Below are 16810 nucleotides of genomic sequence, written 5' to 3'. Positions count from 1 at the left end.
CATACCAGCTGCATTACAGGCGAACCGGGGCACTAGTGCGAAACTTTCGCACTTTTACAGTTTTCAGTAATGACAGTATTGGCAATAAGTTTATTCCTTGGGATAAGGGTAGTTGTGAGAATGAAGAGAGAACATCTTTAAAAATGAACCGAACGTCGTGAAATAATAATCAAGAATTTATGACAGTCACTGTAGAAACACAACACACCAGAAAAACCATGTGGTAAAAAGGTATGAATTCATAATTTATGTGTTTTTTCAAATATCTAATTTTACAATATAAAAACTAATAGTTACATGTACACAGACAGTAAAGAACGTTCTTTATCTTTAACAGATGAAAAATAAAAGCTCACTGAAGATGCTGCAACTGCAGTGAAACATGTTTGGGTGAAGGTGAAACTGTTTTTCAGCAGTTCAGAACTGGCTTGGTACCTGGAAGTTATAACATCTAAAACAGCACGTGGAAAACCATGTTTGTGGGTGTACGGTTTTCCGCTGGCTTCTGCCTAAATACACTCCTGGAAATTGAAATAAGAACACCGTGAATTCACTGTCCCAGGGGAAACTTTATTGACACATTCCTGGGGTCAGATACATCACATGATCACACTGACAGAACCACAGGCACATAGACACAGGCAACAGAGCATGCACAATGTCGGCACTAGTACAGTGTATATCCACCTTTCGCAGCAATGCAGGCTGCTATTCTCCCATGGAGACGATCGTAGAGATGCTGGATGTAGTCCTGTGGAACGGCTTGCCATGCCATTTCCACCTGGCGCCTCAGTTGGACCAGCGTTCGTGCTGGACGTGCAGACCGCGTGAGACGACGCTTCATCCAGTCCCAAACATGCTCAATGGGGGACAGATCCGGAGATCTTGCTGGCCAGGGTAGTTGACTTACACCTTCTAGAGCACGTTGGGTGGCACGGGATACATGCGGACGTGCATTGTCCTGTTGGAACAGCAAGTTCCCTTGCCGGTCTAGGAATGGTAGAACGATGGGTTCGATGACGGTTTGGATGTACCGTGCACTATTCAGTGTCCCCTCGACGATCACCAGTGGTTTACGGCCAGTGTAGGAGATCGCTCCCCACACCATGATGCCAGGTGTTGGCCCTGTGTGCCTCTGTCGTATGTAGTCCTGATTGTGGCGCTCACCTGCACGGCACCAAACACGCATACGACCATCATTGGCACCAATACAGAAGCGACTCTCATCGCTGAAGACGACACGTCTCCATTCGTCCCTCCATTCACGCCTGTCGCGACACCACTGGAGGCGGGCTGCACGATGTTGGGACGTGAGCGGAAGACGGCCTAACGGTGTGCGGGACCGTAGCCCAGCTTCATGGAGACGGTTGCGAATGGTCCTCGCGGATACCCCAGGAGCAACAGTGTCCCTAATTTGCTGGGAAGTGGCGGTGCGGTCCCCTACGGCACTGCGTAGGATCCTACGGTCTTGGCGTGCATCCGTGCGTCGCTGCGGTCCGGTCCCAGGTCGACGGGCACGTGCACCTTCCGCCGACCACTGGCGACAACATCGATGTACTGTGGAGACCTCACGCCCCACGTGTTGAGCAATTCGACGGTACGTCCACCCGGCCTCCCGCATGCCCACTATACGCCCTCGCTCAAAGTCCGTCAACTGCACATACGGTTCACGTCCACGCTGTCGCGGCATGCTACCAGTGTTAAAGACTGCGATGGAGCTCCGTATGCCACGGCAAACTGGCTGACACTGACGGCGGCGGTGCACAAATGCTGCGCAGCTAGCGCCATTCGACGGCCAACACCGCGGTTCCTGGTGTGTCCGCTGTGCCGTGCGTGTGATCATTGCTTGTACAGCCCTCTCGCAGTGTCCGGGGCGAGTATGGTGGGTCTGACACACCGATGTCAATGTGTTCTTTTTTCCATTTCCAGGAGTGTATATTAGCACTACGATGTGTCACAAAGGGAATGGTGAGGATTATCGTCTGATGGAAGTTTTACGTATGAAATTCGACATTTCCTAAATTTTTTTGACTATCTTCCCCTGTTACGACCGATTTCGAGCTACGCAGGCTGATATATGGAAAACTAAACACTCAGATAAGTTTGTAGAACGTACTACTCAAAAAACTACACTGTAAACTAAGGAACAAGCAAAGATAATCTTTTCACGGCGTTCTAGATTCATGTGCAGTTCGTTTCGATGCGTGAAAGAAAAATTAACTCCCAAAAAATTTCTATCGTAGAGAAGGTGTGGATCACAGCATAGAAAGAGGGGCATGGCAGGAGCAGGCACACAAACAAACTTTTTTAAAATATATTTCTTGCCGTAATTTGATTATGAAACTTTTCGATGTTAGCGACTCAATCTAAAAAATTATGCAGTAAAAAAAATTCGTTTTTTTTATTGCATCTGCCCTTAAGGCGGAACCGATTTACGCTGGAAAAAATTAGTTCCAATTTCAGCTACTAAACGCAAATGTGGCGCTTTACAACATCTCGTCGACGTCTGCGATGCTGATATTGAACAAACTTTTATGCGGTGGTTGACAACAAAATCAACATTAAACCTTTCACGTGTCACGTGTCTGACCATTTGTGTTCACGTCCCGCTCCTAATCTCTGAGCTACGGAACCATTTCTACACATCATTCGTTTCATTCACTGCGCCAGATTTGTACCTGATGGGTAAAATTGAAACTTTTTCCCAGCGCAAATTGGTTCCGCATTAACTCATTACCATATCTACCAAGTTTCGCTGACATACGATGATTACAGATCACATTGGATCTCTGCGAGTACCTGCACTTCAATTCTAACAACCCCAATACGAGTAATGTTGATCGAATACTGACTATCTTGCATGTGTGAGAATAGGAATCCGCCATGGCTAGACCTTCATTTTATTAAACTTTTAAAATTATACTTAATTTCTGACTCATTGACTTTTAACTATATTAAAAGGCTCAAACATATTTTGCACCGCTTGTTTATCTTCGAATGTATGTGGGCTTGGCTTCAAGGACGCATGGAAAGAGAGAATAAGCCTCATGAGGATAGAAATTTTTTTTAATGTGAAATAAACAAATAGTTACCTAAATGATAAGAATCTGCCTCACGGTGTGCTTCATTACATATCGAATAGAACGAAACCAACTGATATATAGCATTAAATAACGTCTTGTTGAACCCCGAGCATTACAATTCTGTATTCCATGGGATGGCATCAACAAAGTGGTCGGGACGTTGCTGATAGAGGACGTCCCTGCCTTCGACGAGCACCCCTTGAGGTCATCCAGTGTGTGAACACAGATCCTAAGCCTACGTACTTTTTCCAGCGTCCTACATCAGATTCAAGTCATCAGAAACCGCGCGTGTCTTGGAGGAAAGTTCTGTGTCGTCTCGTTGTCACTGTAGGCTGTTACCATGGGAAGTAAGGAAACGATGTTGTTTGGCGGCCGGTATCATCTTTCTATAACACAACTGGACGGATATATTTCCAGGGTTCTTTATTAACCAGAAGTTACTTATCTTAAGCTAGTCCATGTGGTACAAGCTCCTCTGTAATAGTCCACGTTAGCCTCACTGCTGGTGAAGGACACGTCCCGCTACGTACACTGTGCTCTGGTCGCTGTGTACTGCCTGAAACCGAGACTCTGATTGCGCCTGCAACTGGAAGTGACTGGGCTGCAACTGATGACTCGGTGACTCACTCGATAACTGACTGACTGGGCTATCCGGTGCGCGGCGGCGATGAAAATACTGGCGGTCGAGAGGGTGTTGGCAGAACATACCTTGCGAGTTCCCCTTCGGCCTCTCTCCTGATAGGTTCGCTTGCCCCGGCGGCTACTATCGGGCTTATCGCAACCTCTTTGCCGATCAGAGTTCTGGCGACAGCTTACGCCCGCAGAGAAAGCACGCACGAACTGATCTCAGTGTCTCGTGCATTATCGGCTGGAAATAAGAAGCCAACACAGAAATGTTTATTGTAGTTAGACAGTTGGTTGGACAGTCTTGCCGCGATGCTCCACACTCATAAAAGTTAAACTGGGTGTCGACAAGGGACGTCAGTCAACCGTTCATCGTGCAGCACCAAAATATCCTAATGAACTCCGTAACTGACACGTTTACATTTATAAACTACTATATGGTAAGCTAACATCAGCCACACAAAGCAAATTACATCCACATCTACATACACTACTGGCCATTAAAACTGCTACACCAAGAAGAAATGCAGATGATAAACAGGTGTTCATTAGACAAATATATTATACTAGAACTGACATGGGTTTACATTTTCACACAGTTTGGGTGCATAGATCCTGAGAGATCAGTACCCAGAACAACCACCTCTGGCCGGAATAACGGCCTTGATACGCCTGGGTATTGATTCAAACAGAGCTTGGATGGCGTGTACAGGTATAGCTGCCCATGAAGCTTCAACACGATACCACAGTTCATCAAGAGCAGTGAGTGGCGTATTGTGACAGCTAGTTACTCGGCCACCATTGACCACACGTTTTCAATTGGTGAGAAATCTGGAGAATGCGCTGGCCAGGGCACAGCAGTCGAACATTTTCTGTATCCAGAAAGGCCCGTACAGGACCTGCAACATGCGGTCCTGCATTATCTTGCTGAAATGTAGGGTTTCGCAGGGAGCGAATGAAGGGTAGAGCCACGGGTCGTAACACATCTGAAATGTAACGTCCACTGTTCAAAGTGCCGTCATTGAGAACAAGAAGTGACCGAGACGTGTAACCAATGGCACCCCATACCATCACGCCGGGTGATACGCCAGTATGGCGATGACGAATACACGCTTCCAATGTGCGTTCTCCGCGATGTCGCCAAACACGGATGCGACCATCGTGATGCTGTAAACAGAACCTGGATTCATCCGAAAAAATGACGTTTTGCCACTCGTGCACCCAGGTTCGTCGTTGAGTACACAATCGCAGGCGTGCCTGTGATGCAACCACAAGGGTAACCGTAGCCATGGTCTCCGAGCTGATAGTCCATGGTGCTGCAAACGTCGTCGAACTGTTCGTGCAGATGTTTGTTGTCTTGCAAACGTCCCCATCTGTTGACTCAGGGATCGAGACGTGGCTGCACGTTCCGTTACAGCCATGAGGATAAGATGCCTGTCATCTCGACTGCTAGTGATAGGCCGTTGGGATCCAGCACGGCGTTCCGTATTACCCTCCTGAACCCACCGATTCCATATTCTGCTAACAGCCATTGGATATCGACCAACGCGAGCAGAAATGTCGCGACACGATAAACAGCAATCGCGATAGGCTACATTCTGTCCTTATCAAAGTCGGAAACGTGATGGTACGCACTTCTCCTCCTTACAGGAGGCATCACAACAACGTTTCACCAAGCAACGCCGGTCAACTGCTGCTTGTGTTTGAGAAATCGATTGGAAACTTTCCTCATGTCAGCACGTTGTAGATGTCGCCACCGGCGCCAACCTTGTGTGAATGCTCTGAAAAGCTAATCATTTGCATATCACAGCATCTTCTTCCTGTCGGTTAAATTTCGCGTCTGTAGCACGTCACCTTCGTGGTGTAGTAATTTTAATGGCCAGTAATGTATATACTCCGTATAATGAATTCTACTCTGCTTTTGTAAATGATGAAAGTCTATGTGAATGCAGCTTGCCGCTAACTTGGTGTAATGTTTTGTCTGTACAGAAGTGTATCTGTCGCCTTTATCGCTCTTTCCCTCTCACACATAAATCGGTACAATAAAGTCAGGGCTTCTTGTTTTCTAGTTAGGCTGATCCGTGAAAAGACAGAGAAACAATTATGCTAATGGAGGATTCTCTCACTCTCTCTCTCTCTCTCTCTCTCTCTCTCTGTCCTTTATCTGTGTACAGTTTAAATATATTATTTACGTGAAATCAGCCTAGTAGAATCTCTGGTGGAGCCCTTCGTCTTAATATTCAGCGGCTGGCTTGCTAGAAAAGATCTTTACATTTGTTATTATTATTAAGCGCTGCATTCAGTTGGGAAAATCGATCGTTTGAACAATTCGTTCAGTTTACGACAGATCTAAAATTTCTGATCTGGACGAAGCCTTTTTGGACGATTTCAAAAAACTCAGAGATTGCAGGCTCTCTTCGTCGCAGCTGAAACTTCCCAATTAATTACAGGGCCCAGACAATCATCAATGGTTCAGACAGAGAACTCATTCGTCATTCACTCTAGAATAAAATGGTCACAAACCTTATTTCTGAGGAAAGTTGTATATTGAATCCATTTCCGTACATGTTCCGTTTTCTGTTGGTTCTAAGTCTCATGTAATTTTCTTTTACAGGTTTTTCTTTCTCTTTATCTATCACGCTAGCGGCACAAACTTTCCTAGCTCGCTTTAGCGCGAAGAAGAGTAAATAAATCTCCTTTAGCAATCCGACAATCTTCCAACCGATACTTCCGAAGCTGTTCCTCTCTCTCTCAATAATAACCATGGAGCATACATTTCTGTACCTCTGTTGTTCCAAAGAATAAACGTACTAGAAAAATACCTTGGCGTCGACGAGCTGTCGGCGCATATATTACTAGAAAATCTGATCAGATACTTTTCAAACGTAAATACATGTGGATGATTTGGTTGACCATTATTAATTATTGCGTGGTAGAGGGTAATTTTCCGTGGGGAGATTACAATGCCCCTCGCAGCGAGCGAAGTTTGTGAGCTCAATTTTGATTCACCGAACACACTTCGCGAGCTATCTATTAGCGTGGATAACCCGGAAGTGATGATTGTCAGTCCTCCGACTGAAAAAGAATATTATATTTGAGACAGACGAAGAAAAGAAATGTTGAAGACAGAAGAAATGAAGAGACCGGTACCGCGGTTGTATTGCTTTTACGTGCATCTAGGTGTTATATTTGCTGTGCACAACCAAAGAAGATGATCTTTCATGAACTGATGTCAGGGTCTACCCATTTGGGAACTTTCTTAAGCAGGGAAACCTTGGAAAACCTCTTAAGCCTAGACCCCCAGCCTACGGTACATAGAAGATAGGAAAGCCTATAGAAGAAAAAAAATATAATTTTGAAATAGATCTCTAAAGGAAAGACAGGGATCAATTTGTATCACGATTTGGAGAAGAGTGGTTTGTGCCTCTAGCAAAAAAAACGTTTTACAATAAATAACGTGAATTCTCGTTTTACAATCTTGCTCCTGGTACAATACCTTGCGGTGCTAAACTCCCCCGGGTCATGCATGTCCCCGACGTCCACATTTGTAGTCGGTCTTCTACGCGGCCCCCTCTGTAGTTGATCTTCTACGCGGCCCACAATGGGAAGAGTAGAAGGAACAGGGATACTCGAATTCACATGCAACATTCATTCTAAAAGAATTAGCAATGACCAAAAGGAAAACTCTTCCTGTAAGAGAACTGATTAGGTTGCACCGTCCAAGATTCTCCTTTTTGAAAGCAAAATCCTTATGGCTTCATGGATCCTTTTTGTTACGACGTACTTCAAGGAATTCAACCATTAACTAATGATGTTGCCAAAAGCATCATCCGATTTACTCCCTTTTGAATACTCCTTTTGACTTTGCCTCCCCACTTGTGCTTATAAGTCCAAAAGTTCTAACACATTTTCTATCACTGATTTGTTCTTCGTAATTTAAAGGATTCATGTAACTTACTATAGATTTTGGATTCAAATCATCGAATAATGGAAAGTGTAGTTCATTTTATACCAAAATATCATCCATATTTCCTTGATAAGTCATATAATTTAGCTATACTCAAAACTTTTTATTCTAAATACATATATTTCTTCGCTTAAGTGCTGAAATGTAAAAGTTATTAGCATTGAGGAATGCGGATTCGCTTCTTTCAATTACTCTCTGATGCATACGGTGTTCATCCATGCTCATATATGGAAATGGATTTTTCACACAAAATTCCCAAACGAACACGAACCATTAAATTGCTACTGAATCTATGAATGTTACTTTCTTTAATCATTCATTAATAAATTAAAAACTCTTAACTTCTAATTATAACACCTATTCCTTTTAGAGTTCAACATGAATCAGTGTATCCTCGCGTTTGGTGCGAGTCTCTTACATAGCATATCTGTATCGTCTATATCGATTTTAATTCTCGCGCCGACGTCAACTGTTTTGCGCGGGAAATTATCTTTGCGGCGTTAACCGTCACTCACGATTCACTACCACAACACATCCTTTCACACGTTTACACATGTAAGCGTTCACATGAGATTATATATGAATATTCACTCGGAACCTCTTTTGATTATTCCGCGTCATTTGCGGGAAACATTTCATTCTTCTTGAAGGTCAGTTAGATCCTTAATCATTCTTGATGACATTAGCAATGCTAAAGTTTTATGTTCACCCAAACCACAGGTGAAACCTATCTCCACTATCTTCTTTACAACACTCGATAATAATATTTAGTCACTATTTCTATACTCTATGTCACTGATTAACTATTTCAATTTAAAGGTTTCTATCACTACACACACAGTTTATTGTTGTTTTTTACGAGCGTTCATTTCTGTCACTCGGAACACCATTCCTCCCTATCTTCTAATCTTCATTATACTTTTTTAAGTCGTTATGAGAAAATAACCCTTTTATTTTGTTCGATCCCGGGTATGCTAACAGATAAGCCCCCGGATTCGGAATTTGTAGGATAATGTATGGTCCAGTATATAGTAACTCCCATTTCTTGATACTTTTCTTTATTACGGATGATTTGGTATGTCGTTTAACTAGTACCTTCTCTCCGACATGGTATGTCTGTACCCTTTTGATTAATTTGTCATATCGTTGTTTTCTTTGATCAGCCTTTTTCGTCATATTTATGATAGCTTGTCTTATTTTTTCTTCCCAAGGCATCTCAGTTTCCTGGGTTTTGGGGATATGGTCAGTCCAGAAGTTTTCCTCTTTTGCTCCGAACATCAATTCACAAGGTGTATATCCAGTTGAGGAGTGGGGCATGTTATTGTATATCTGCCCAAACTCTTCCACATAATTTGCCCACGCAGTTTGCTTATTATGGCAATACGTCCTCATAAATCGATTGAATTCTCTAAAAATCCTCTCAACCAAATTGCCTTGTGGGTGGTAAAATGATGTTAGTATATGTTTCACACCGACTTGAGACAAAGTCTGCTTCCATCGGAGTCCCGTGAATATTTTAGCATTGTCTGTTATGATCGCCTTAGGTGTACCAACATGTGGAAGATAATCCCTTATCAATCTTAATACAATTACTTTGGCTGTAGCCGCCTTTATCGGGTATAGCTTTACGTATTTCGTACACACATCGAGAAATGCCAACACATATTTAACACCACCTCTTGAAGTAGGTAACGGTTCACACAGATCGCATGAAATTAATTCTTTTGGTTCTTGTACTAATATTGAGCATAATGGGTGCTTAGTCCCTTTTGAATCCGGCTTTGTTTTTTGACATATTATGCATCTCTTTAAGACCTCATGCACTCTGCGCTTTATGTTGGGAAAATAACAGTACCCACTTATTTTGTCTGCTCATTTTGTCGCACCGAAATGTCCCCAGGTTAAATGAGTGAACCATACAAGTTTCTCTATTTGTGCCTCAGGTATACAAACACACCAACGGACTTTGTTTGGCCTTCCACAGCGGAAAAATGATACTCCATTTACCAGCTTGTAATAGTTTGCCATCTGATCCGAAGGTTGCTGTTGTAACCTTTGAATGACACTTCCCCATTGAGCATCCTTTTTCTGTAACTGGGCCATATGCACACACAAATTGACGTAGTACGTCTTAAATGGATTTTCTTGCAGCAGCAATACAGGGAATTCTGAGGAATTATTTACTTCAATCTCTTTTGTAAAACCCTGCGGTGACCTTGATAGAGCGTCAGCAATAATGTTTTGCTGCCCTGAGACATGTACGATCTTAAACTGGTATTGTTGCAGAGCGAGCGTCCATCTAGCCAGCCTGGGGTGTAACAGTTTACACGTTTGTAAAAACGTTAATGATTGGTGATCGCAATATACGATAGTCTTCGACCCATATAAATAATAATGAAATTTTTTAAATCCCCAGACGACCGCAAGAGCCTCTAATTCTGTCGTCGTGTACGTTCGTTCACAGTTGGACAAAACACGACTAGCAAACGCAATAGGACAAAAGGTAAGCTGTCCATTTATCTTGCGTACTTGGAAAAGGCACACTCCAAGACCCACATTTGACGAATCTGTTGACAAGTAGAATTCCTCTTGCATGTCCGGATGGTACAAAAGCGGTGCATTTACTAATTGCTTCTTTATCTCTTCAAATGCTTCTTGACACTCTAATGTCCAGAGCCAGGGCACATCCTTCTTCAGCAAACTATTTAGAGCTGCTGCATTCATGGCCTGATTCGTTATAAATCTTCTAAAAAATGAGGCAAGACCCATAAACCCTTTTAATTGCCTCCTATTTCTCGGTGTTGGAAACTTACTAATCGCAATTAGCTTCTCCTTGGTCGGTAAAATTCCCTTTGCGTCAACTATATGCCCCAGGAACTTGATTCTGTTTAGTGCAAAATGGGATTTCTGTAGGTTAGCAGTTATTCCCATGGTTTTGAACACGTCCAACACCCGACTCAGTAAGGTAATATGCTCCTCCCAGGTCTTCGATCCAATAAGCATATCATCAACAAATACTGTTATCCTGCTTCTTAGTTCTGGGCCTAGAGCATAATCTAGAGCTGCTATAAAGATTCCAGCACTAATGTTGAGTCCGAAAGGAACTACAGTAAATTGGTAACTTCTTCCGGCATAAATGAAAGCTGTATATTTCCTTGATAACTCATCCAGCTTGACCTGCCAATACGAACTCCGCAAATCGATGCTCGTCAAATATTGGACATCCTGGAACCGTTGTATCAGTTCGTCTATGGTTTCCGGATGTGTTCTCACTGGAATTATGATTTTATTTATTTCCCTGGCGTCGAGTACCAGTCTCACAGTTCCATTTGCTTTTGGCACGACCAACAATGGGGAGCAGTATGGGCTTGTAGAGGGTTCGATCAAACCCCATTTCAACATGCGATCTATTTCTTTTTGAACTTGAGCCTTTAACCTCCAGGGAACAGGATAGAAAGTTCTACAATACGTTTCGTGTGGCTTAACGTAGAGATGGCATATGTATCCCTTAATAACTCCTGGCCTTTCGTCAAACACGTTCTCATACACTAATAATAATTCTTTGAGCTGCTTCTTCTGCTCTTCAATAATGCAGTCGGATTCATTAAACTTCTCATACACTAATTGACCGAAGTCTCCTTTGACTTGGAACTCATTATTTACGTGCTGTTTAGAATTTTGTGCAGTCCTGATTACTTGCACACTGATCCCACTATTATATTTTCTGGTAAGGCTTTCCTTTTTCAACAAGTCCAACTCAATTTCTTGTTTATTTACATGTAACCAAATTTTTCCTGTTTTAAAATCTATTCTGCATCCGTATTGACGTAGGCTGTCGACTCCTATAATGCAGTCTACCACCAAATTTTTTACAACAATGAATGTGCTTAATATTGCTACATTTCCGACTTCTACACTAAGTAGTGACTGCACTTTTACATTAGCCGATCTAGCCCCAACGGCGCCTATTATTCTGCAATTTTGAACTGGAAAAATTGGTACTCGTCTTATATTTCTGACCTTGTTGAATAGAGCCTCCGAAATAACATTCGTGGTTGCAGCTGTGTCCAAAACCGCCACTATAGGTACAGTCTCCAAAATGACTTGCACTTCGGCTACTGCCACCTGTTCCTTATCCTCATCTTGGAGTTCTAAGTCCTCGGTCAATTCATCTGCCAGTAATCGTCCATCATTATACGTTAGCATGGGTACACATATCCTGTTGCCCCTCAACCAATTGTTGACCGCTCCTCCGGGGCACGAGTGGGTCCTTACAAGTTTGTTGGATTTTGATTCGCCTGGTGGTTGACATCGTCCGTCACTTCGGTAATTACCGGTTGATTCGTAGATGTCCGTCCCCACTGATGTTGGTTATCTGAATCTATTCCCCCCGGTTGATTCCACTTTCTATTACTGTTATTGTTCCAGGCTTGCGCTCTGAAATTCTTTTCGTTCCCCCATACGGGATTGTATCGTTTCCCATTCCTGTTGTTCCTTGGATAGCCCCTCGCAAGACTATTGCCGGTATTATTATTGAGATTTTGAGGGGTTTCTCCACTATTTATCGATCTCTGTGCGTTCCCTTGCCTACCACTTGGCGGAGGTTCTATCTCCCTATATTGGAATCTGTTGTTACGGGCTTTCTGGTTGCTCTCCTCTATAATGTCTATATGATCTAACGTCGTGAGGAACGACTCCAAATCTTTATCGTTCCCGTAAATTAATTAATTCCGGATGTTAGTTGGTAATCTTGCCTTAAGTATGTTTATTATGTCTGGCAAAGGCATAGGTCTGTCCCAATATCTAGTTTTGTTTATATATTTTTCAAAATACTTCCTAAGGCTTCCTTTTGAAAAAGAGAAAGGCTCTGGGTAGAGCACCTCCTGCCTTAGGCGTTCCTGTACCCCTTCTGACCAGAATTTTGCTAAAAACGCTTTCTCAAAATCGTCATATGTCGAGCAAACAGAAGTCATGCCGAGGCCCAGATCGCCCCCGAACCTTGTATATACCCAGTCACGAAACTGATTTTCTGCCACTCCGACCAATTTCTGGGTAGCACTCCTCTAAAACTTCGGATAAAAACAATCGGATGGACCCCCCTTTTGTCAGTGTTAAAAATCTGGAATTGCCGATGCTTTATCATTTTTTCTTCGGCATGGCAAAGGCTTTCGTAATCTCCGTCAGATAAAACTTCACGCGAACAACTAGCTCGTGGCAATTTAATATTCGAGTTACTCACACAAGTCGGTATCGTGTGCGAATGTGCAGTAACTGGCTCTACAGACGCTGCTAACTTCTGCTACTGGCCGGTATTCATTTGTTCTGAGCCTTGTTGTGAAACGCGTATCGACTCTTCTATCGTTTGTTTCCAATGCTCGAAATCAGCACCTAACTGCTGTCGCACTTCCTCAAGTCCTTTCGCAAACAAATTCTCTTCCTGTTTGCCGCATAGACTCTGGAATGCTGCTTTAACATTTTGCTCAACGTTTTCACACATTAGCCTTTTGTTTTCTAATGTGATTTCGGATAATTTACCCGTTAATACATTAATTTGGTGGTCTATAACGTCTTGACGTTCGGTCAGATGTTCAACACTTTCCTTTAGGTTCGTCTGCGTACGTGCCAATTCAGGAAGTTGCGCAATTGCACATGACATGGCATCTTGCTTTTGTACTAATTGCGGAACCATTTCCACCTGTTCCCGTACGGTATCTATCTTAATAGCCACATACTCCTTCATTTCTACACGTACGCGTTGAGTAGATTCCTCACATTGAGCTTTAACCAATTCTATTTGTGCAGTTAATTTTCGTTCCGTCTCTTCGGCCTGATCTTTAAGTTCCTTTGTCTTCGCCTCTATCCGCTGCTCTAATTCGGAAAAACTGTCATGTAACTGCTGCTTAATCTCAGCTTTCAGATTTTCCTGCCCCTCAGTAACTGAGGCTGATTTCGCATTCAAATCATTTTGCCCCTCGGTAACTGAGGCTAACTTCGCATTAATGTCGGTTTTCATATTATTCATGCTCTCGGTTATCATCTGCATCTGTCTCATGATAATTACTAATGGATCTAATCCATGTTGCATACTTGCTGTTACATCTCCAGCCGTATCTACCGGTCGTTCTATTGCACTATCTGTAGCGATCGGTTCTACAACACTTCTTACTACATCACTATTATCCGTGCTCATAGCTGAAGGCTGTTGCGTGTTGCTCTGCTCTGCTTGACTCATTTTAAACATTGCCCTAGTTAAAACCATATAAATGTTCTACGGTCAATATGTATATACCTCCCTTCACACAAGAATACTTCTGTGGCTACTTTCTTATAGTACTTATTCAGGTAAATGCAACTACGGCGGGTCTATCAAACTACGTCTAGCATGAACACAACTAGTAAACGTTCAAATCTACGTCTACTTCCTCAATACTAGCAAGCTTTAATAAAAAAAATTACAGATATGGCCATTTTACTACGCCCAGCGTGCTGCTTTTATTTGTAGATCCACTTAATTTGCCTGCGAGTATTTCTTCTCTTTTCCAAGTTAAGTTGTCTGGTCGTAGTTCACATGAAACAGAGAACAAAATTATTTTAACAACGTCCAAAAACGTGTCCTGTCACGGATTGGCATTATAATAAATTCTACTCTGCTTTTGTAAATGATGAAAGTCTATGTGAATGCAGCTTGCCGCTAACTTGGTGTAATGTTTTGTCTGTACAGAAGTGTATCTGTCGCCTTTATCTCTCTTTCCCTCTCACACATAAATTGGTACAATAAAGTCAGGGCTTCGTGTTTTCTAGTTAGGCTGATCCGTGAAAAGACAGAGAAACAATTATGCTAATGGAGGATTCTCTCACTCTCTCTCTCTCTCTCTCTCTCTCTCTCTCTCTCTCTCTCTCTCTCTCTGTCCTTTATCTGTGTACAGTTTAAATATATTATTTACGTGAAATCAGCCTAGTAGAATATCTGGTGGAGCCCTTCGTCTTAATATTCAGCGGCTGGCTTGCTAGAAAAGATCTTTACATTTGTTATTATTATTAAGCGCTGCATTCAGTTGGGAAAATCGATCGTTTGAACAATTCGTTCAGTTTACGACAGATCTAAAATTTCTGATCTGGACGAAGCCTTTTTGGACGATTTCAAAAAACTCAGAGATTGCAGGCTCTCTTCGTCGCAGCTGAAACTTCCCAATTAATTACAGGGCCCAGACAATCATCAATGGTTCAGACAGAGAACTCATTCGTCATTCACTCTAGAATAAAATGGTCACAAACCTTATTTCTGAGGAAAGTTGTATATTGAATCTATTTCCGTACATGTTCCGTTTTCTGTTGGTTCTAAGTCTCATGTAATTTTCTTTTACAGGTTTTTCTTTCTCTTTATCTATCACGCTAGCGGCACAAACTTTCCTAGCTCGCTTTAGCGCGAAGAAGAGTAAATAAATCTCCTTTAGCAATCCGACAATCTTCCAACCGATACTTCCGAAGCTGTTCCTCTCTCTCTCTATAATAACCATGGAGCATACATTTCTGTACCTCTGTTGTTCCAAAGAATAAACGTACTAGAAAAATACCTTGGCGTCGACGAGCTGTCGGCGCATATATTACTAGAAAATCTGATCAGATACTTTTCAAACGTAAATACATGTGGATGATTTGGTTGACCATTATTAATTATTGCGTGGTAGAGGGTAATTTTCCGTGGGGAGATTACATCCGCTAGCCACCAACCGGTGTGTGGCGGAGGGCACAATTCGCGCCAAAGTCGTATTTTCCCCCTCTGTACCGCTCACGGACCGCGCGAGGGAAAAGCCACTGTCTGAACGCCTCAGTACGAGCTCTAATTTCCCTTATCTTTGATTGCTGATCATTGCGCGATTTGAAAGTTGGTAGTAATAATATATGCTTACATCCTCGGTGAAGATTTGATTTCGGAATATAGTGAGGAGCCTCTTCTGTTTAGCACGCCGTCTATCTGCAAGTGTGTCCCACTTCAAAGTTTCTATGAGATTTGTAACGCTCTCGCGATGGCTAAATGTACGAGACATGAATCTTGCCGCTCTTCTTTGGACCACCTCAATCTCTTGAATCAGATCGAACTGGTAAGGGTCCCATACAGACGAACAACACTCCAAGACTGGACGAACTAACGTATTGTAAGCTATTTCCTTTGTGGGAGGACTGCATCGTTTCAGGATTCTACCAATAAACCGCAATATAGAGTTCGCCTTATCCGTTATCATTTCGAACAGTCACACCCAGATACTTGGCGGATGTTACCGCTTCCAAAGACTGAGCATTCATTTTGTACTCGTACAGTAATGTGGATTTTCACCTTGTTACATGCAGTAGGTTACACTTACTAATATTGAGCAAATCCTCATTGATTTGTTCACAACTTCCGTGTGATACTACTTTCCTGTATACTACAGCATCATCGACAAACAGTCTAATGCCGCTGTCAATACCATCAACCAGATCGTTTATGTAAATCGTAAAAAGCAGCGGACTTATTACGCTGCCCTGGGGCACAACTGAAGTTACGCTTGTTTCTGTTGAAGGCACCCAGTTCAGGACGACATACTTCTCCCTGTCTGTTAGAAAACTTTGTATCCAAACGCATATGTCATCGGATAGACCGTAAGCGCGCACTTTTTGGAGCAAGCGACAGTGCGGATCTGAATCGAACGCCTTTCGAAAGTCGAGAAATATGGCATCAACCTCGGAGCCGGTATTTAGAGCCTGTTATATGTCATACACAAAGAGGGCCAGCTGTGTCTCGCATGACCGCTGTTTCCTAAAACCGTGCTGGTTTCTGCAGATGAACTTCTCAGAGTCTAGAAAGGTCATTATGTCTGAACACAAAGTATGTTCCATGATTCTACAACAAATCGATGTCTGTGAAATTGGCCGGTAATTATGTGCATCCGATTTTCTATCCTTTTTATATATTGCTATGACCTGGGCTTTCTTCCAGTCTCGCGGCACTTTCTGCTGTTCCAATGATCTCTGATAGATTATGGATAATAATGGTGCTACATTTGTAGCATAGTCAAAATAAAATCTTACGGGGATACCGTCTGGGCCAGATGCCTTTCTGTCGTCTAAGGATGTTAACTGTTTTACAATCCCAGAT

The sequence above is a fragment of the Schistocerca americana genome, chromosome 1, assembly GCF_021461395.2.
Source record: "Schistocerca americana isolate TAMUIC-IGC-003095 chromosome 1, iqSchAmer2.1, whole genome shotgun sequence".
NCBI classification, from domain to species: Eukaryota; Metazoa; Arthropoda; class Insecta; order Orthoptera; family Acrididae; genus Schistocerca; species Schistocerca americana.
Note: the sequence above shows the minus strand (reverse complement) of the source record.